Genomic DNA, 23602 nt, shown 5'->3' with positions numbered 1-23602 from the left:
AAAAAAAAAAAAAAAAAGAAAGAAAGTTAATCTTTTTACTGGAAGTTGCTTGAAAAAATCATTTCCTTTCAAATGCCAATGAAATAACAAACGAACATTGATAATTACTCACATGGATACAAGTTATTATAGGTGTATCCAAAATTATGTGAATTGTTTAGAGTATTTGTTATTCCTTTACCATTTAAAAAAATTTTAACATTTATTCATTTTTGAGAGACAGAGAGAGACAGAGTGTGAGCAGGGAAGGGGCAGAGAGAGAGGGAGACACAGAATGGGAAGCAAACTCCAGGCTCTGAGCTGTCAGCACAGAGCCCGACGCGGGTCTTGAACTCAAGAACTGCGAGATCATGACCTGAGCCGAAGTCGGACATTCAACCGACTGAGCCACAGGCACCCCTCCTTTACCATTTTTTACAAGTATTATGCACCTGTTATACATATATAAGGATAAAGATATGCTATATACATATTTCTGTTTGGATATTATGTTTATTTTTTATGATTTTAATATTTTGCATAGGAATTCCTATTGGTAAGGAACAAAATAATACATTTCAAGTTAAAATAGGAACTAACCTCAAGGGAAACAGTAGTTGCTCTGTTAGGCAGTATTGAATAAGTTTTCTAGATTTTTACTTTCTTTCAGGACTGTTTTCTTCCTTCATTGTGCTCAGTCTGTTCCATTAATAGTTCTTGAGTTTACCTCGGAGGTTTCACTGCCAACATCATCAATGGTTTAGGGAAAAACAATTTTGTTAACAGTCATTTATAGCAAAGGACGATCTGAAGCAGACAACCTTGCTGCAGAATTTATTTTCAGACTTTTTAGTAGAATGTAGGCTCCCACTGTAGCTATCGCTTTAACTTCCCATTGACTGTCAGTTGAAAATATACAGAAAAAGATAGGCTATTTGTAGAATTCTCCATAAAATGTTTAAAGATTATATGTTTCAACATATTCAACTGACAACCCATGCTTTACATAAAAATAATCACACATTGAAAAGAAATAAACACTTTATGGACTATAAAACACACAGAACAAATTATTCCTTAAGTCATGTTTCAGAAAGTAAAATGAAATTTAAACAAAAATGACATGAAGAATAGCTTAGTATTATATATTATAATGACATAGCACATAGTAAGCAATAGTATTATTTTAATATTTTAAACAGTAAGTCCATTTCTTCTGTAAACTCTATTCTTATGTATTGAAAAGTGGAGACTTTTTTTTTTTATTTTTTTAACGTTTTTATTTATTTTTGACACAGAGAGAGACAGAGCATGAACGGGGGAGGGGCAGAGAGAGAGGGAGACACAGAATCAGAAGCAGGCTCCAGGCTCTGAGCCATCAGCCCAGAGCCCAACACGGGGCTGGAACTCACAGACCGCGAGATGGTGACCTGAGCTGAAGTCGGACGCTTAACCGACTGAGCCAACCAGGTGCCCCTGGAGACTTATTTTTTGGCATTTAGAAGTAAAAACTCAACTACATTACGTGTGGCCTTACATTAAAACCCTCTGACTTTCAGATTCCAGTTCATGTGGTATTTTCAAATCCTATTTAATAATTTAAAATATAGTATTTATATGTAGATATGACATTGGATTTATAAAAAAAAATACTTTTTAAAAATGATATAAAATTGTGAAATAAAAATTACCAATTCCAAAATAGTAATTTGAATAAAATCATAACCTAGATATGTGTGTATATATATATATGTGTATATATATATATGTGTGTGTATATATATACACACATAAATATATATATAAAAGCTATGCCTCTCATTAGATGTATTAATGTGTGTTACACACATTTCATATATAGAGAGTATTAGGTGTATATATGTGTGTATATACACACACATACTATATGTTATGTTGTGTATGTATACATATACATATAGATGTATATGTATGTGTATATATTTATACATATATACACACACATATATATAGTGTATATGAAATATGCCTGTCATTAGATGTATTAATGTGTGTATGTAGACTTTTTATATATATACAAGGTATTAGATATATATGTGTATGTTTATATACACACATACTTTGTTATGACATCTATGTATATATATATACACACATATATATAATATATATATAAAATGCCTCTCATTAGATGTGTGATCCCTGTGATTCTGAAAGAAGAGACAAATAGCTTTGAAACTATACTGGGCAAAACAATCATGACTTTCTAAATAATAACTAACGTAAGAGCAAAACTCCTGTTTAGAAGTCAAATAAATCACTAGTGCCTAAGAGGACAAATAATATAAAATCAATCAGATAAATGATCCATGGGTAATTATCGTGTGGGATCCTCAGGACCCATAACTTGGTTTTAAAGTATAAACTGCCTTTTTTTTTTAAAGTTCCTTGAACACTTTTCTGTAATGGTTTAGTGGAATCTTCTACAACCTGATCTCAATAATAGTTTCAAATAATAATAATTTCAAATAAAATAGTTTCAAACAGTAATTGTTTTTAGCATTCCTTAAAACCAGTGACTCCAAACTTCAGCCTCCAGACATTAACTTCCAGACATTCATAGGACTCATCTTAAGAGCTTCTTTTATGTAGTTTTCAGACTGCAGTTCCGTAAGTCTTGGTTGGGGTTCTACAGTCTGCCTTTTGGGCCATCTGGGGCATGTGGCCAGCAGGGTATGTTGATAGATCCCATTTTGGTATTCACAGGCTAAACTGCCTTGAAATGCCCAAGCACATATTTTCTTTTATAGGATTAATGCATTCAATAGCATGTTACTCCTATTATATTCCGAAAGCACTCAGGGCATATAAGTGTAATTGCATATTTATGAAGGTAATAAAATGCATCCCCAAATATCTTCATAACTGATAAATTTCACATGTCTCTCTTTCCTTTTCTAGGGAGGGCTGATACATAGTAGAAATCTGTTACTCGGTCTTGCATAGATATCTTCTGTCCCGGTACTGTCCTAGGGCATTATTTCTAAGCTGGCAGAGATCACATATTAATGAAAAAAATTCTATTGCTTCTTTCTAAGTTTTAAAACCTTCACTCATATCACAATGAGTATATATTGATGCCATGCTGTCAAGAGGGTCTCAGAGAGTTTAAAAACAAAACTATTTTGCAACCAAAATGAACCCAGGAAATGAATCTTTGTGTTTTGTATTTTAAAATATAATGTCTACCTAATACCATGTATAACAATAATCCAACCTGTGCTAGTTCACAAAGTATTCAGAATATCTACAGTTTTACAATATGTATATGGATTGTTTTGTCTTACATAATTTACTTTAGAGTTTTTTAAATGTTTATTTTTGAGAGAGGAGAAAGCGTGCACATGCGCGCACAAGTGGGGGATGGGCAGAGAGCGAGGGAGACAGAATCCAAAGTAGGCTCCACGTTCTGGGCTGTCAGCTCAGAGCCAGATGCAGGGCTTGAACCCAGGATCCGTGAGATCATGACCTGAGGTGAAGTCAGATGTTTAACGGACCAAGCCACCCAGGTGCCCCTTACGTAATTTACTTTTAATTATCCTCAGAAAATTAAACTTTTTGATGTAACTTTTGAAATAAAACATCCAAACAAGAAGTTGGTATATACTATATGTATATATTGCTAAATGTACATTTATCTTAATGTTATAAACAATGAAGGATATAATTTATAGAATATCCCTATACTTATATTTTCTTTTCTTTTTTTCCTATACTTGTATTTTCAAGTAATATAACAGATTTAAAGTAATGAAATAATAAAACAGATTTAAAAGCGAAGCAAAAAAGAAAAAAAAAGTGTGAACATGGTTTTTGAGTATGCAATTATCTTCTTAAAGATGAGTAAAATAAGACTTACCAAATCTGAGGTGCACAAATGATTTTGATCATACTAAGGAGAGATCAAACATGGATAATCACGGTGTATTATTGAAAAATTTAATATTCACACATTAGTATATGGCACTACCTGAATTCAGATATAGAAAATAGTAAAGCTTAGTTTCACTATGAAGTTTAGGTTAAAAAATATTAAAAAAAAAAAATAGTCACTTTCATCTACTTGCCAGGATATAGACCATCTTGACTACCCAAAAATATGGAACGAGTAGTATAAAATTGGATTAAACTCATCAGTAAGGAATATAGCAGAATAATAAACGTGATTCAGAGAGCACTTGAAGATGTGAGTATTTATCAGCAATTAGAATTGAATGTTGGACTAAAATAAGATTTCTTGGTTAGATATGAAACTGAGTGTTGGCCTTCAGGACAAAAAAAAACATAACCTTTGATGGTATATTTTCTAATAGAGCCATTTGCATTTGACCTGACAAAAAAAAAAAAATCTACAAGTTATCACGTAACTTTACAGAATATCGATCTTTAATGAGGAGTAAATAGTACAAAAAGCAAAGAGCCATTCTAGATATTTGGATGATTTTTGAGCACTCTATTAAAATGTGGCATTTAAAGGGTATGTTGTCTTTCCTTTGTTTTATTTCAAATTTTGGGATAATTTTTTCCTAACAGTATTTCTTCTGGCCTTTCCTTTTATACACGTCCCTTCTATAATATTGCTGTCTAGTTTATGACACCACTTAATAAACTCTCTTCCCTCTCCTTTCTCAGGAATAACCCTTCCCTGGAGAGAAGCAAGTAATTAAGTGTGTGAATTCAAAGGGGACCCCTGCACGGCTATAGCCATCTTGCTAAATAAGAGTAAATAGAAATTGTTTGCAATGTCAACAATTAGAGCAGACATAGTCCATAAGAATTTAGAGGTGAGATTAGCAATAGATAAGCCACTAAATGGGAAGTATTCCTTTTGAGAGTTAATGGAATCTTTATTTGGAAAGTTCTGACATTCTTAGTGTTTCTCTGTGAGCATACAAATGTTTCAAACAGATTTTTCATTCTAATTTTAGATGTTTTGGATGTTGCATTAAAAATTCCTTCATGTTTTGAACAGATATAATTAAATGCTATTTAATGGGCCCTTCAAAATGAGACACTTCAATAATTGACTGTACATCATTCCACAGTGCTTAAGTCCAGAGAGATGATTGCACCAAATTGATCTCTTGACATTTTCCCTCAGCTCTTCATTTTCAAAGTAGTTGGTCTTGTACACATGTATATCAACCAAAAATATTGGAATTCAGAGGAGCTCTTCAGCAACTGTCAAATAAATCTATCCTTCAATGCTTAATTCACTTGAAAGCTAAATTCTATAGATATGATGGTTACCTAAATGAGTGTAATTACTCTTCATTTTAGGGCTTCTAAAAATGCTTCTTTTTTAAAACTGCTCAGTTTGCATTTACCTCAGTATGACGGGATGGTATTTGTTGGTTGGAAGCCTCATTTAAATAAAACCTAACTTAATGTATTTAAGTGCCTAATAGGGATAAGGCTCTGCTTCTAATAGATGGACTTTTTTTTTTTTTAAGTTCTAAATTATTTCATCTCTTGTTTCCACTGAATGGGGATTAAATGTTTGATTCATGGGGCAGTTAAAAAGTGGAAGAGATAGAAATACACATAAAGGTGAAAGTGAACATGATGATTGCATTGATCTTTTTCTCCCAAATAGGAGCTTGGCTTATGTCACTTCCAAAAGCAATATGTTAGGGTTTGACCTTGTGTAAATTATGTTCTTTAACTCACCTGGTAGGATATAATGAGGTTCCTAGCAAATGATTTATGAAGTCAACTTTAAAAGATATTAGTGCTTTTAAGTATTTATTTAAGTTGTAAATAGACATGAAGTCACATGAAACACTGAGAAGAACCCATTTTAGAAAAAATTCAAATAAGTTGGACCCAAACAAGGAATTCAAAAAAGGAAACAACTAAGCAGACAAATCAAATAGGTTACTTAAATATCTGTGATCTTTCTCTGACACACATAAGTAGTCCATTTCCTTATAAAAGTTTAATATTCTGGTTTAATATCAATAGTTTAATATCTAAAGGCTTCTAATATTTACCAAATATTTGCTATAGCCACATCATGGCTCTAGTAATTACAGTAAATTACAGTAAATACTATGTATCTGCTGTTCTGATGAGTCACAACAATGCCATGTTTTAGATCTATATTTATATCACAACCAAGGAAATAAGGAAGGTACTTCAAGAAATTTATCCAATATCACACAGGTAATAAATGGGAGAACTGAGCTTTAAATGGTAACCTGGAACTTTTAGGCCCACATTTTATTCTGTTTCATCATTTTCTTTACAAATATGGACATTATTGTAAGGTCAGTGTTTGACATATCAATCCTTACCCCCTTACACTGGGGTTAAGAAAAATAAGTTAGTTGGCAAAAACTGTTTTTAAGGAGTTACATCTTCTTATTCATTTTAAGAATTCACAAAGATTTTCACTTCGCTTAGGACATTCTTACCACCCTATAAAAATCTCTCTTTACAACATTACACTTTTTCTTTTTTATCCCCATTTGACTCTGCTTAGATTAAACCACTAAATGTATTGAGCCAGTTAAGCTAATTTTAGTTAAAAGATTAGATTAGAATATCATTCAGTGGGCTCAAAAGGAACATTAATATCACATCCGTGTTCATATCTCTTTAGTTTACCAAAATGAGAATGTGTATAATGGTGCGCGTTTGAATGTATGAACAAAGTAATTCACAGTAGTCAACTAGAGACACACATTACTGGATTTTTTTGGTGTGCTACTTATTGTTTCAGAATTTGGAAAACTTGAAAAGTTTAAGTGAGAATTCGGTTTTTTGATCAAAATGTAAATTATTATTTTGTGCCACAAGAAATGATTTTCCTAAGATTCCTTCTAGATCTAACATAACATTTATCGTAGATCCTTAAAAAATAAGCATTGCTGCTGCCACTTAACAGAGGTATAATTGTTAAGGTTTTTAATGTTTTTGAGCTTTGATTTTCTTCATGGATGAAATTAGTATTTGTTATACCTTCCACTTTGAACAGTTGGAAAGCTATGTGAGAGAATGGATAGAGATTGTCTAGTGCAGTGCCCGGCACCTAGTAGGAACTCAGTTCCTAGTAGGAACTTTTTCCATGCCATCAGCTATAGAAATAACTTGGGAAGAATGACAATATTCATATCTCTTTCTTCTATAGATGGAACCATTGTACAGGCAGCATGAAAAGTTATGTTTCCTGGGTTTTGGCAATATTTTACATGCCCTTGTTTATGTTGTATCATTTTAACAGAGCACGATATGAGTTCCTTATATGAGTACCTTTAATTAGATTATTTCAGAATTTTGGTTAAAGCACTGTCATTTCATGTATTTTAAGCATATGAGTTTTATAAAAAGTTAGCAATTTAGGGGCGCCTGGGTGGTGCAGTCGGTTAAGCGTCCGACTTCAGCCAGGTCACGATCTCGCGGTCCGTGAGTTCGAGCCCCGTGTCAGGCTCTGGGCGGATGGCTCGGAGCCTGGAGCCTGTTTCTGATTCTGTGTCTCCCTCTCTCTCTGCCCCTCCCCCCGTTCATGCTCTGTCTCTCTCTGTCCCAAAAATAAATAAAAAACGTTGAAAAAAAAAAGTTAGCAATTTAAAAGGAATATGAGAACAGTTGGCTTTCTGTTTATTTTCCTCTAAGATGCATTTGTTAAAAATTAAAACAATTAAAATTAAAAAAAGAACAGAAAAGAACTTAGAAAAATGATAAAGAACAAGTTTAAATGCCCCCAAATTCGCATACCTAAAGGGAAGAATATTTGGGAAAATTTTCTTTTTATACATTTTATCCACCTAAGTTTTCAAAGATGGGTACATTCTTCATATGATTCTCTATTACTGTCTTTTTACACATAATAAATTAGTATATAGTGATTTCCATGTCAATAATGAAAATGGTAATTATTGTTGTAATAACGATCTGAATAGTAGTCTTTCTGAGCCTCTAATGTATGTCAGATATTGTATAAAACACTTGCTGTATATTATGATATATACCAATCAAAAATTATTTTGTGAAAATAGATAGTGTTTTAATATCCAGTAAAGCATCTTGTCCAAGATTTCATGTGAAGTAGATATCAGAGCCTGTCCTCAAAGGCTTACCTCTTAGGAGCAAAGAACATGCTCATAATTTCTGACTTTGTTGACTTCATAGAACACTAAAATTCCATGACTGTAATCGGCATAATTCTATTTACTTGTTCTAGGTCTTGTATCCAAACTGTAGTGTTCCTAAAAGAAAGAGAAAATATTTTTTTCTTCCTTTGGATTTTTATTTTTTATTGAAATAAAATTAAATACAGTGTTATATTAGTTTCAGGTGTATAATAAAGTGATTCAACAATTCTATACATTACTCAGCACCCCTCAAGATAAGTGTATTCTTCATCTTTATTTCACCCATCCCTCCACCCACCTCCCCTCTGGCAACATCCATTTTGTTCTCTGTATTTGAATCTGTTCTTTTGTTTGTCTCTTTTTTTTTCTTTGTTCATTTGTCTTCTTTATTCATTTGTTCTTTCTTCCCAATATGAGTGATGTCATATGGTATTTATCTTTCTCTCTCTTATTTCTCTTAGCACTATACCCTCTAGAAGACAATATCTATTTTTCATTGTATGTTACTACAAACAGGTGTGCCTTGCATATAGGCAGCTGGGCACAAGTCAATAAAAAATACACAAAATACTTTTAGTAGCTTCATTGTAATTTCATTGTAATTAAATTGTAATTCATTGTAATAAAAAACATGTGCTTTGTGTGCACATGCTATGAAGGATTTAGCTGGTCACTTTTGATTTACACATTTGGTCTTTTAATCTCCACTACTATGAATATCTTTGTGTTTAAATTGTTGCAAATTGTTCAAAATCTTCTGTGGAGAAATTTCTATAATTGTTCAAAGCATACACCCATTTAAAATGTTGAAGCATACTGTCTGTCTAGTACTATTACTTAAAAAGACTTCTCCACTATTGTTTTCATAGTGGTACTATTTCCCTCACTTTTAACTACATGTGATGTGTTTTGTTACATTTAAGTTATAGTTACTAGCTAAAATTTAATCCTACCAAAATTGTAGTACGCTTGCTTTGTACTAGTAAATTCTAAATTTCAGGAGCTTACCACAGTTGATTTTCTTACTTACCAGAAGTCTTTCAGAGCAGTGAGGGCCTCTATTCCCATAGTCATTCAGAGATTAGTTCTTTCCATGGTGTGGCTCAGCCTTCTTCTGGGACTTCAATGTTTTCTCTGTCCATCCAACAGATAGGTTGAACAAATGGAGAATTAATCACAAGGCATAAGCATGCCTAGAAGTGAGTTAATCATTTCCACCTGGATTCCCTTAGCCCAAATTGAGTCATAAGTTCATTTTTTTTAAATTGTAACTCCATTATAGTTAACATACAGCGTTCCATTAGTTTTAGGTGTACAATATAGTGATTCAGCAATTCCATACATCATCCAGTGTTCATCATGACAAATGGCCTCCTTAATCCCCAGCAATTATTTCACCCATCCCCCTGCCCACCTCCCTCTGGTGACCGTTAGTTTCTTCTCTATAGTTAAGAGTCTGTTTCTTGGTTTGCCTTTCTCCCCACCCCCCACCTCTCCCATGAGCATCAGTTTTGTTTCTTAAATTCCACACATGAGTGAAATCATATGGTATTTGTCTTTCTCTGACTGACTTCACTTATCGTAATACACTCATACTCCATCCACATATTGCAAATGGCAAGATTTCATTCCCTTTTATGGATTAATAACATTCCCTGTGTGTGTGTGTATGTGTGTGTGGTATATGTGTATATATGTGTGTACCCATACATACCACTTCTTTATCCATTCATCAGCGGACATTTGGGCTCTTTCCATAATTTGGCTATTGTTGATAATGCTGCTATAAACATTGGGGTGCATGTGTCCCTTCACATGAGTGTCTTGGTAACCTTTAGGTAAATACCTAAAGCAAATGCTAGATTGTAGGGTAGTTCTATTTTTAAATTTTCGAGGACACTCCATACTGTTTTCCACACTGGCTGCACCATTTTACCACCAACAGTGCAAAAGGTTCCTTATTTTCCACATCATTGCCAAAACTTGTTGTTTCTTATGTTTTTGATTTTAGCTATTTTGATAGGTGGGAGGTGATGTCTCATTGTAGTTTTGATTTGCATTTCCCTGATGACGAGTGACGTTGAGTGTCTTTTCTTGTGTGTGTTGGCCATCTGTTTGTCTTCTTTAGAGAATTGTCTTTTCATCTATTCTGCCCATTTTTCTAAATGCATTTTTTTTTTATTTTTTGGTGTTGAGTTTTAGAAGTTCTTGGGGCGCCTGGGTGGCGCAGTCGGTTGGCGTCCGACTTCAGCCAGGTCACCATCTCGCGGTCCGTGAGTTCGAGCCCCGTGTCAGGCTCTGGGCGGATGGCTCAGAGCCTGGAGCCTATTTCCGATTCTGTGTCTCCCTCTCTCTCTGCCCCTCCCCCGTTCATGCTCTGTCTCTCTCTGTCCCAAAAATAAATAAACGTTGAAAAAAAAATTAAAAAAAAAAAAAGTTCTTTATATATTTTGGATACCATCAGATATGTCATTTGCAAATATTTTCTCCCAACCAGTATGTTGCCTTTTAGTTCTGTTGACTCTTTCCTAAGATGTTGGCATAAGGTCAGTTTTAACTTCAATGGGGACTCGGAACTTAGTCTAGCTGTGTACCCAGGGAAAGTAGAATAAGTTTAGTAAACAATGAGCCCATCCCTACCATAGTTTTCCAAACACCTGTTTCAGTCTTCATCTTCCACATACAACACATTTGTGTCTTCCCACTGATGACAATACGTATCCTAGATGAAAAGTATCCGACATCTCTGGACAGTAGTCTTTTCCAAAGATCAAGGTCTAAAATATAGTCCTACCCACCCACCCCATACACCCATCCAAAGTCAAGGGCATAACCAGACAGGACTAATGTGACAAAAGAAATGTCCTGGGGAAAAAAAATGACAGACATGCAGTAGTTCACACTTCATATTAATTTTGAAATATTCCTGGGGGGGGGGGGCGATGTGGAATCTACCAAATGACACGAACTCTCTGATTCGTTATTCTATATAAGGCACCTAGATGTACCTTAAATGTGATATTACCTTCCCATTCTACTTCCATGGCCACCTCTAAAGTAGGCCCTGGCGAGTCCTTTTCTTACCCTGAGGAATCCCTCCTACCTGCTACCTGTATGTGCAAGCCTCAGAATCCGTAAGTTCAGTTGATTTTCAAAGTGCCAGAACGCTTTTAGTCCAAGCTCCCTGTTTCTTTGCCAATGAGATTTCCTCAAAAACTGATAGGCTTCTGATTGATTCGTTTCTAATCATTTCCGTTTGGCAATAAACATAAAGTATTACTTAGACAAAATGTCAGCTCTCCTTTCTTACATCTCACCTCAGTGTCCCTTCCTCTCTCAAATTACTGCAGGCGACCTTGAGGTGATCTGAGTTAAGTGTGGAGGTGAAACTCTTAATCTGATCATTTATGTAAAGCAGTCAATTTTTTCAACTGACACATCCAAACAAGCTTTTTCTTTTTTCTTTTTTTTTTTCTTTTTTAATCTCAAAGATATTTTCAAACCTGATGTTCAGTTGTTGAGGTCTCTATTGCAACCAAAGCGTTCACAAACTTTTAACGCTCTGGACTGTCTCTATTCTTTTTGTTCTCCTACTTAAATATAAGGAGATCCTGCCCTTGCTAATTTCATTCTCAATACTTTTGTGATGCAGCCATCAATAGCCATCACTGCCCACTGAATTTTGTTAGCGTGTTGTTTACCTTGTAGGTTACCGCTGCTAATAATGTTACCAAAATTTGCTACTCCGTAACATGATGACAGACCCAACTGCAAGGTACTAATTTTGATGTTAAATTGAAGGAATACCAGAAGCTCTAATAGACAAGCCTCATGATCTTAATGGTTTAATAGAAGTTTGTTTCCAGTTCAGATAAAGGCTGTTCCATAATGTCATTCAGAGACCAGGCTCCTTCAATCTTGGGTACCTTTCCCTATGTTAAGGATACAGGATCCCATTGGAGTCTTTCATGGGACAGCCCTCCATGTAGTTTTCACTACTTTCAGCCATATTGCTTCCACAAAAACTTAGTGATCATAGCCAAACCTGCAAGAAAGGGAAGGAAATGTAACACAGCTATGTCCTGGAGGAAAGAGATAGCTATCTTAACTGCTAGGACAAAATAAACACTTTAAGGATCAAGTTTCAGTTAATTTTAGCTACCTGTTGAACTTGGGATATAGTCTGGGGGTAAAGAAAGATAAAGACACAGTTTTTTTTTCCATTTACAGAAAAATAAAAATATGAAAAAAGTACCCATGAATTCTTTTTTTAAATAAAAGTAGTTAAATTGTCATTTGTAAAATATTTAAAGCACAAGATGTTTAAATATATTTATGTATAGCATACTGATAGAAATTAAAAGTAAATATAGTCTTCCTCCTAGATTTAACAATTCGAGGGATCCAATTCTATTTTGAGTACTTGTATTTAAAAAGAGGGAAATCCTGATTATATATACATTGCTCATGGAAGAAAAAGCATAATGTGTTTTCAAATACACAGCTGTAATTTCCCAGTACACTGGAAAAAGGCAGAATTGACAGGTGGAATGAGGTCCTTCTCTTTCAGTAGCTGAACTTCCTGTTAAGGCCTCACCAAACCCTTTTAGCCAAATATTATTATGTCACACTGTCAAACCCTTAATGCCTCCCCTAGTTGTGTACTAAGCATCTCCCATATGTGAGAAAGTGTAATTTAATGGGAATTTAAGAATCAGTAAGACTCCTCTACCCCTAAGAGGATTATAGGTGGGTTCATGGTTATCTGGTGGTATTTCTGAGATGGGCAGAATCAGCATCATCTGTGAGCTCATTAGATAAGCAGTCTCAGGCTCCACCAGCAATCTGTTCGTTTTGTTTTGTTTTGTTTAAGATTGATTTATTTTTGAGCGAGAGTGTGTGTGTGTGTGTAAGTGGGGAGGGGCAGAGAGAGGCGGGGACAGAAGATTTGAAGAGGGCGATGCACTGACTGCAGCTGGCTCCATGCAGGGCTTGAATTTACAAGCTCTGAGATCATGACCTGAGCTAAAGTCTGACACTCAACTGACTGAGCCACCCAAGTGCCCCAGCAGTCTACTTTTAACAAGCCTTCTAGGTGATTCTGATGCAAGTCAATGGTTAAGTATAACTGGTCTTGTGAGATCCTTTAGGGACAGTCAGGATCCTTGAGAGAATATGCTTCCTTCCCACCCTTACCTCACCCTGAGCGTCTGTCTCAACCACAACAGTAAACAGTGAAAGTAAGAACCGAGCTTGAGTACTTTTTTGTTTCCTTTACGTGCTTTATGTCCCATACACATTATAAAGATAACCATTCCCTTGGATAAATTACAGCAGAAAATTGCTTGTGAGTATTTAGTAAGGAGATGCATAAAGTAAAATCATGTAAAAAAATTCAGTTCAACAAAGGTGTTTTTTACTTTATTTTAAATCTGCTTGTTTCCCCCCAGAAAGCCTGTAAATTATATAGTTAATGGGGAACAAATCAAAAGTAAAGATCAAGACCATAAGAGGAAGTAAGCAAGTCTGTTCACTGTGATGGTAAATATAGATTATATGATTGAGAATTAGATTTTATTCTTATCTTTCTTTGAGCTAAGATTAAAAGGAAAGCATGATTAGTTACATTGAGATTGTTACTATAGAAACATATGAAATGCTTTGTTGTATGTTCATAGAGATGTTGTGGGAGATATTATTAAAGACATTAAGAGATTCCAAACTCCTTAGCCTAGAGGAGGCAGGCAGATAACTAAAATAAGAAATCAGGCTGGATGGAATAAAACATGGAGAATATAGTGCTAACCTCAGGATGATAGGCCATTGTCAAGTAAGCATGTACTTCCCAGCTCACAGAGATCATTGCCAAACTGGAGACAGGCCAAATTTTACCATATCTCCAGTTTTTTGGAGAGGAGTTAGAAATGTCTATTTTTAAGTAAAATTTCTAAAAGTTTTAATATTTTTAAATAAAGTATGTTTTGTAGTTTTATGTTGAATAAATGACATTCTTCTGATTGAGAATATGCCCTAGACTGCTCACTAGTATACAAATGCTATATTGTGTCCTATTATTTCTGCAAATTGAAAAGAAGATGATTTCTGAGTTTGGTATCAGGAAAAACAACTTGTTTATATTTTGACACTATGAAATACGGAAAAATGACATTGCATCCTTTTTAATCTGGATGCCCAAAGTTTTCAAGTCTTTCCATTCAATTTTTTGGGTCCACTACTAGGAAATATATAGGCCATTTAGGGTTACATTTACATTTACATTTAATAAGCTTCCATTTTCAACTTGTCTTTTTATGCCTCCTTTCTCTGGTCACTGCATTTTCATTTTATTGTATCTCATGGCATGTCAACTCAAATATCCCTGTAGCCTCTTGCATTGTTAAGTACATGTGCAATCACATTTATATCACAGTGATTATAGTACCAATCACAGAGGTTACATCCGTATTTTGAAGAGGGGGGTTTAGACTCTGGAGGGAGTGCACTCATAAGATATTTCTGAAATTTAGGGGTGGTTCAGCCAGTTAAGCGTACAACTCTTAGTTTCAGCTCAGGTCATGATCTCACGGTTTTTGAGTTCAAGCCCCACATTGGGCTCTGAGCTGACAGTGTGGAGTCTGCTTGGGATAGTCTGTCTCTCTGTCTCTCTGTCTCTCTCTCTCTCTCTGTCTCTCTCTCTGCCCCTCTCCCGCTGGGTCTCTCTCTCTCAAAAAACAAACAAACAAACAAACAAACAAACAAACTTAAACAAAAGGATATTTCTGAGATTATTTGCTGTGCCATCCATGGTCTGGATCATCAGCCCATGTTCCAAAATGCCACCTGCCAGAGAGCGGCGTCTATAAGACAGTATTACCCAGAGCATGTGCATCTGATTGCTGCAGGTGAAGTCACAACATATTCCAGGCATGCCAAGGTATCTTGTGTCCCTGAGAGTTCTGTGGAAATTCTTAGTGTTCCCAAAGGAATCCTCCTGTCACTGACTATGCCTGCAAACTATGATGCCATAATGTTCTTTGCTGCTGTCACCACTGATGAGCTGTCACTTACACAGACCCAGTGTGCACTTTCAATGGGACATATAGATCAGGGCAATGATGGAACATCTAGGTAAGAGGAGCAGTTTTCCTTCTGAGTCATGCTTAGTCAGGCGTTTTGTTTTGTTTTGTTTTTCCACATGGTAACAGCTGACTTCCAAAGTTAAAGTTCTCTGATCAATATACAGGAGCTTTTACCTAAAATTGCCCTAGAGTACCATGGAGTCTGTCTTAGTCATCAAAATCCGCCATGACCAATAACAAGAATGATTTTTTTTTTCAGAAACAAAAAAACTAGTACATACCTTAACTTTCCAAGCCAGATGCCCCCCTTTTATGTTTTGAGTTGTTACTGGAACCTTTGTCCTTTTATGAAATTTTTCTTCAGTCGCATCCATCCACTCATCCAGATTTGCTCTCATATCTTTGGATTTTCCTTCATCTGGTAGAGGGAAGCTGAAATACAGCGATTTAGATTCTTATCTCCAGAAAGTTATTCTGGGACTGAGTACTTGAGGGTTGGGGCATGCATTCCTTTTCTCTTTCTGTTGTGATGGATTAGCACACTTTCACACACTTGAGCCAAATCCATTTATTATCTCTTAGTTTTCATGTGTTAGAAGTCAGGGACCACTTAACTGGATGTCCGCTCAGATCTTACAAGGCTGAAATCACGTTACCAGGCTTGACTGTCAATAGACTCATAGTAGTACAATCTTACCCATCTATAGTAGATTGTATTATTTGTGTTTGAATGGGATATTTAAATACATCATGTTATACCGTTGGAATTAAATAAAGAATTGGCCAAATATAAACTCTAAACAAATTGCATAAAACCATTTTTAATGTCTATCAACTGAAAGGACTTGGGTCTCCACTCCTCAGTGAGAGGCAAGATTCTTCTAACACATGCCCCATCTCCTTTTACTTTGACAAAACCCAGCAAAGTAGCTTCTCGTATTAGTAAATGTAAAGAGGTAGAAAGCATGCCCATATTTAGGTAGATAATATGTCCTAGAAGTTTGGAATACAAGTTTCTCTTCTCTGGAAACTCTCTTCTATTTTCAAATGTTATGCTCTATTTCCTCCCCTTGTGATACTGTGTTTGTGGTGGGGGAAAAAAAAAAAAAAACAACAACAACAACAAGAAACCAAAAACTGAAGAGGTCACGAAGAGAGGTTTATAGACATAAAAAATAATGATGTGAGAACTTTATGAACAGATAAAAAAAGATTTTAGTGTATTATATCAATTGAACTACAGAATTGTTATACTAAAATAGACACGGGACCAGCTCTTGATTTGCTCTTTTATTACTGACCGAGTGCTGGTTTTATGCCAGGCAGTGCTTTAGGTTATGTGAATACATAGATGATGCCTTGCTCACCCATAATGAATTAAAAAGAAAAAAAAAATCAAAACAAAGAAAAATGTAGTTTGGGAAATTGGATTTTGACTTTTGAAGCCATGTGATACTGGAATAGAATGATTGTTCCACTCACCAATTTCAGAGCTGTGATGTTATTTCACCTTGCTACATCTGTGGATGATATATTGTTACTCATCTCATGTGATTATTATACAGATAAGAAGAAATAACTTGGGGCAAGTGTTTAGTGTCCTGAGTATAATATAGTAATCAATGTCAACTAAAGAAAATAACACTATTGATGGTAATTACAAGAATAATAGCAGTAACGAACTCTAAATATAAAATTTAGTGCTGTGTGAAAGGAGCACACAAAGGAAAAGTGACTAAAATGTGTAATGTTGTTAAACCTATATGTAGGGGTAAATCTGGCCCATGGATTTATATGTTGAGCTAACATTATTTCCGTGTCTATGATGATTAAAATGGGCTGAACCTGTTGATGATGCAACATCTAGTTTTCCAGAGTTCACATTTGCATTGCCAAGCGATTTTACTCTATCTGGACATTTAAGCATTTTGAACCATTACCTTAACAATGTAAGTGATTAATGGTTTTTCCTCCTGCGTAGACTTATAGCACAATAAAAACGTAAATTGCCCAGGGGAATACATGGCGCCAGTTGAAGGAATGTTATTCTATGCAAATATTTGAGTCAGAGTCTCATAACATTGGAATTACTCTATAGCTGAGCTAACGGAATATCATATAAGAAAGTCAAAATCCAAAAATCTTGTATTATCAAAGGGCAAGAGTAAAACACTCATTAAAATATATTATGGAACAACTACAACAATAACAACAAATCAACCTCTGATTTTGGAATATCTAGAAAAAAAACAATCTTTTGTCTCCGAATTGTATTGGGCTAGCACAAAATAAACCAATTTTAGAGCACCAAAGTATATCCCCCATCGAAAACTAATAAAATCTATTTGGACAGTGAAAATCCACTGGCTTTTAAAACAAGAACTATATGATCTCTAAGGAACTAAAATGATGTTGATATTTCTCACAGTCATGAAATCAACTCAAAGTTATGGCATGGCATATATCAGTTAACAAAAACAACTCATTCATTTCTCTTGCCCATTTAAGATTTCATGTGCATCCACAAATAAGATATTTTTATGTTGCTAATATAAACATGTCCATTTGACTTATCAAACGGCTTATATAAAGTATAAACTTTATTCAGAATACTGGAGTTTAATGTTAAAACATTTGTATGCTGCTCAAAATCTGAAGAATGAGTTGCCATGTGAAAAATTAGAAGTAAATACTAACTTCAACAATTATAATTCTGAAGTTGCAATATTGATACATTACTTGTTCTAGCAAGTCTTCCCGGAACGAACCATGCCAACTGGTAGGAAAAGTGACCACAGATTTTCTCATTAAAAGTTGAGGAGGTGGTAGGAAAAATTATCTAGAAATGTGAATTTAAATGGAATTGCCCATTAGTAAATCCAGACCCCTTAGTCTGGATAATGTCAAGTATAGTATTGCCTAATAATAGATTAAGTAAATTTACTAATGGTGTATATTTAGATGCAAATTACTTTCCTAGTTTATGAAATGAACTATCCTATTTAATCCTCACTGCTGCTTCTAAGGAATAGCAAGTCATAAAATGAGATGGATATTTCTATTATAGCAACTTTGGGTAGGTTATTATCACTAAAATCAGAGCAAATGTACATGTTACAAAGTAAAATTGTTACTTTCTTGGTAGAGAAGAGAAAAACTCAAATTGTTGTACATTGTACTTACAATCAAAAGATGCCTATGATACTTGTTTGAATGGATCATCTAATAGGAGAAATTATATGATGCTTATAAGTAACCACGGATTCTTCTGGGTGTGTTGGGTGAAATTAACACAAAGTAGTCTGGGATTTTGGTAATATATTAATGAAAGAGAAAAATACCTAAGATACATTTTGTTATTCCAATAACTCAGATTACTTTTTCAAAATGTATACGATGGATAATCCACTAAATCCTTAAATGTAGGAAGACACTAACTTTTAATGTCTGGGCTAAGTTAATAAATTAATACTTCTCTGCTTATTTTCAGAAAGCACTTAAAATGCACACCAGTGGAGTGTATGTGGCATAGTGAACAATAAAATGAATAAATAAAATGAACACAAATCATTTTTTTTAACTTTTATTTTCCTCATCTATTGCCTTCACAGCTGCTTTGTCACTTCTAATTTTCTTGGTTCCTAATGATGCTTTAGTCATAGTTCACAATTTTTCTAGCCCCCCCCCTTTTTAAGTTTATTTATTTATTTTGAGAGACACAGAGATAGCACAAGTGGGCAGGGGGGAGGCAGAGAGAGAGAGGGAGACAGAGAATCCCAAGCAGGCTCTGCTAACAGCACAGAGCCCGACATGGGGCTTGAACCCACGAAATCGTAAGCCGAAAGCAAGAGTCAGACATTTAATCAACTGAAGCACCCAGGTGCCCAGGCTACTTTTAATTATAAAATCTTTTTTTTTTTTTTAAGGTCAGTGAAAATTGTTAACTCAAAATCAAATGTAATCTATTTCTGTCTTTATCCGACCCTTTCTCCTGTCATTTTTTTCTCTACCCTTCCCACATTCTCCATGCCTACTGTGCAGACATGAATTGGAGCTCACATTCTCTGACTGAGTGGTATATACTATGCTCTTTAATTTTTCTTTGTTTTCTTTTTTGACTCTGTAGCCTCCAGGATTGGGTATTAGGAAAGAATAGCCATTGACATAGACACACATTTATGTTGGAGGATATTACTAACTTTGCTTGGGTTTAGTCTGTTTCTATCAAAACACTCTAAGGATATGGTGGTCTCTGTTATTATGACATATATGGTTTTGGGCAATGAGTTTCTGCCTGACATCCCATCCCATTTGTTTTTAAATCAATGTACTCTAAGTATGTGATATAACCCCAGAATGTAATACAGTAAAATCAAGTTGAAGGTGTATGTGCCTATGTGTACTCTAGTGCGTACTTCTCTGAGGACCTGAATGGTGACAGATTTTTATAATGTATCTTTGGATGATGATTCTCTGCTTTTTAACATATTAATCATTTTGGCTTCTCTAGTTTTCTCTACTTGGGCCGGTCCCCGGGTCACCATAAATAAAGCCAAAGAGTTGGACCTGTACAGAGACAGGAGGAGCTGGTGGTAAATTTGGCGAAAGGGATAAAAGGAAATTAGTCGGAAATCATACATAATTAATTTTTGTCCCAGTTCTATGTACTAATATTATTGCATTTCACTTGAAATATAATCATTTATATTGGTAAAATAATTAAAATGATATGGTAAACTCTAAATATGTATTTTGGTAAACTGATAATTTGCAATCAGTAAATAGGTGTTGACTATGTCACTTACATGTATATTATATTTAATATCTGATATTTTAAGATAAGACACATTTTGATTAAATCACATTGATAGGACACTATGTCTTTCATAAACTCAGCAAGTAAGCCATCTTGGAATAGGTTGTATTCCAAGCTTTTGCTTTATACAAAACATTTGAGGTACATTAGAAAAGCCATAGGGGCACCTGGGTGGCTCATTTGTTTTAGTGTCCAACTCTTGATTTCGGCTCAGGTCAGGATGTCAGCATTCAAGAGATTGAGTCCCGCATTGGGATTTGCTCTGACAGAGTGGACCCCCCTTGGGATTCTGTCCCCCCTTTACTCTGCCCCTCCCCTCCACCTCTCTCTCTCTCTCTCTCTCTCTCTCTCTGTCTCTCTCTCTTGCTCTGGTTCTCGCTTTCCTCTCTCTCAAAATAATTAAACATTAATTTAAAAAGAAAAACCACGGGCACCTGGGTGGCTCAGTCGGTTAAGTGTCCAACTTCGGCTCCGGTCATGATCTCGCAGTTCGTGAGTTCAGGCCCCGCGTCAGGCTCTGTGCTGATGGCTCAGAGCCCGGAGCCTGTTTCAGATTCTGTGTCTCCCTCTCTCTCTGACCCTCCCCCGTTCATGCTCTGTCTCTCTCTGTCTCAAAAATAAATAAACGTTAAAAAAAAAAAAAAAGAAAAACCAAAAGCCACATATTCGCTAAGACTTCCATAAATGTACACAGATTGGTAGATCTTTATATAGATATTGGATCATTTTTCCCCTCATTTTGTCATGTGTTCCTTTACTTTCTAATTATCTTATGTTTGTACATTGAGTTCTATTCAATTCATGAAACTTTTTGTCAGATATGTTCCTAGCAGGGTTAGTAACAGGAAGTAATATCTGATTTTTTCTATGATAATGATTTGAATACTCTTTAAATTTTTTTTAATGTTTATTTATTTTTGACAGAGCATAAATGGGGGAAGGGCAGAGAGAGGGAGACACAGAATCCAAAGCAGACTCTAGACTCTGAGCTGTCAGCACAGAGCCCAACGCGGGGCTCGATCTCACAGACCGTGAGACCATGACCTGAAGTCAGTCACTCAACCAACTGAGCCACCCAGGCGCCCCATAATTTCAATACTCTTTTAGAATTAAGAATCAAATCATACCATGGAAATGTTTCCTCTGAATGGGTGGAGGGGTGGTGGCTAGGTGCATTTTTTATATGCTGAGTACTTGCTTGGATTGTCTATTGAGGAGAAGGGCTCTGTGATTTATTGCCCAAACCCAGGCACTTTTTTTTTTTTGCAAGTTTTTATTTAAATTCAAGTTAGTTAGCATACAATGCGATATTATTTACAGGTATAAAATTTAGTGGTTTATCACTTACATACAACACCCAGCACTCATCATAACAAGTGCCCTCCTTACATTTAACCCATCTCCCCTGGCCACCTCCCCTCCAAGAACCTTTATTTTGTTCTTTGTAGTTAAGAGTCTGTTATCTGGTTTGCTTCTCTCTCCCCAACCCCTTTGTTTATGTGTTTTGTTCCTTAAATAACAATTATGAGTAAAATCATGGTATTTGTCATTCCCTGACTCACTTTGCTTAGCGTCGTACACTGTAGCTCCATCCATGTCATAGCAAATGGCAAGATTTCACTCCTTTTTATGGCCGAATAGTATTCCGTTGTGTATACGTACCACTTTTTCTTTATCCATTCATCAGTCAGTGGACATTTGGGCTCTTTCCATAATGTGGCTATCGTTCATAATGCTGCTCTAAACATTGGGGTGCATGTTTCTCTTTGAATCAATATGTGTGTATTCTTTCAGTAAATACCTAGTAGTGCAATTGCTGGATTGTAAGGGACTTCTATTTTTTATCTTTCTGAGGAAACGCTGTACTCTTTTCCGGAGTGGCTGCATTAGTTCACTTTCCCACCAATAGTGCAAAAAGGTTCCCGTTTCTCAGCATTCTTGCCAACATCTGCCATTTCCTGTGTTGTTATTTTAGCCATTCAGACACTTGTCAGGTTCTATCTCATTGTAGTTTTGATTTGTATTTCCCTGATGGTGAGTGATATTGAGCATATTTTCATGTGTCTGTTAGCCATCTGGATGTCTTCTTTCGAAAAATGTCTTTTCATGTCTTTCTGACCATTTTTTAACTGGGTCATTTGTTTTTTGGGTATTGAGTGTGTTAAGTTCTTTCTATACTTCCGATGCTAACCCTTTATTTGATATGTCATTTCTCATATATCCTTTCTCAAATATCCTTTCTCATTCCGAAGACTGCCTTTTAGTTTTGTTGATTGTTTCCTTTGCTATACAGATTTTAACTTGATGTAGTCCCAATAGTTTAGTTTTGCTTTTGTTTCCTTTGCCTCTCTTGCTAGATAGAGGCATACCTAGTAAGAAGTTGCTACGGTCAATGTCAAAGAGATTATTGCCTGTGTCTTCCTCTAGGATTTTGATGGTTTCTGTCATCCATTTTGAATTTATTTTTGTGTGTGGTGTAAAAAAGGGGTCTAGTTTCATTCTTTTGCATATTGCTGTCCAGTTTTCCCAGCATGGTTTGTTGAAGAGACTGTCTTTTTTTCCGGTGGGTATTCTTTCCTGCTTTGCTGAAGATTAGTTGGCCATATAGTTGTGGATTCATTTGTGAGTTTTCTATTCGGTCCCATTGATCTATGTGTCTGTTTTTGTGCCAGTCTTAATCACTACAGCTTTGTAATATAACTTGAAGCCTGGAATGGTGATGCCTCCAGCTTTGCTTTGCTTTTTTAAGATTGATTTGGCTCTTTGGGTCTTTTGTGGTTCCATACAGATTTTAAGATTATTTATTTTAGTTCTGTGAAAAAGGCTCAAATCCAGACACTTCTATTTATAGAAAGAGAAGATATTAATACTGTTGAGATGCCAGGGATAAAATGAGACTGTCCAGGGCAAATTGGGATCTTAGTACTCTACTGAGGAATCCTGCACCATTAAAAATAGGGGATTATCTCTCGCTTTCTCCCCTGGTACCTTAAATGCTATCCTGCTTACCTGGCACTGAGTAGGCTCTCTGGACCTGTGTGCTTTATCCGTCTTGTCTTTGTCCCTGTAATGTTCTCCTGTCCGTCAGTATTGGACACAATTTAGTTAAATGCCTTTCTTCTTTAGAACCCTTATTGATGTCCTCCAGTGCAAGACTGTCTTCTGAACCCAGCCTGAATTGAGCGGCCCCCAAATGCCTGCTGGTTTTTCCTAGGTGCTGGGTTTTGTAAGGACACATTTCCTTCGTGACTTCGATAATAATTTGATTATACTGATTGTGTGTTCTCCATGCACAATCCCCATTCCGGACTGATTACTCTTGGAGCTTTATTATAGCAACGCCTCAAGGCATAGTTAGTCTTACAGAGAGAAAATGCTCTATGTGTTTTAAGAGACTTGATTTTTGTTCTCAAGAGCAGTTGTGGAGAACTCTAATCCACAAGTGTATGCCTTACACAGCGAGAAGGTTTTTGTTTGTAGTTTTGTTTCCCCCGTGTACCTAGATCTGGCAAAGATGCCACCGGCTACGGAGGGGAAAAGAACAAAAGAGGGAACATGAAGTTAGAAACTTGTGGTTGGGGTCTCTTTAATAA

The 23602-nt window shown here is 35.6% G+C and overlaps 1 protein-coding gene and 1 long non-coding RNA gene across 10 annotated transcripts in view; one reads left to right on the top strand and one right to left on the bottom strand.

Moving 5' to 3' along the window:
• Positions 1–9444, bottom strand: part of LOC121043002 (uncharacterized) — a 33986-nt gene extending 24542 nt beyond the window's left edge. The window contains exons 1-4 of one of the 2 annotated variants that reach the window (XR_005796622.1): positions 9145–9444; positions 8100–8228; positions 3878–3910; positions 580–719 (exon numbers count right to left, since the gene is read on the bottom strand). This is a non-coding gene — a long non-coding RNA (uncharacterized LOC121043002). The remainder of the gene's footprint in view (positions 1–579; positions 720–3877; positions 3911–8099; positions 8229–9144) is intronic. The other variant, XR_005796621.1, reaches the window with a different exon arrangement.
• Positions 1–23602, top strand: part of CDH18 (cadherin 18) — a 1020275-nt gene that overhangs the window by 627302 nt on the left and 369371 nt on the right. The window lies entirely within an intron of this gene.

The sequence above is a fragment of the Herpailurus yagouaroundi genome, unplaced genomic scaffold (assembly GCF_014898765.1).
Source record: "Herpailurus yagouaroundi ecotype Mexico unplaced genomic scaffold, PumYag 29, whole genome shotgun sequence".
In the NCBI taxonomy this organism is placed as follows: domain Eukaryota; kingdom Metazoa; phylum Chordata; class Mammalia; order Carnivora; family Felidae; genus Herpailurus; species Herpailurus yagouaroundi.
The sequence above is the reverse complement of the archived record's forward strand: the minus strand, read 5'-3'. Positions and strand labels throughout refer to the sequence as shown.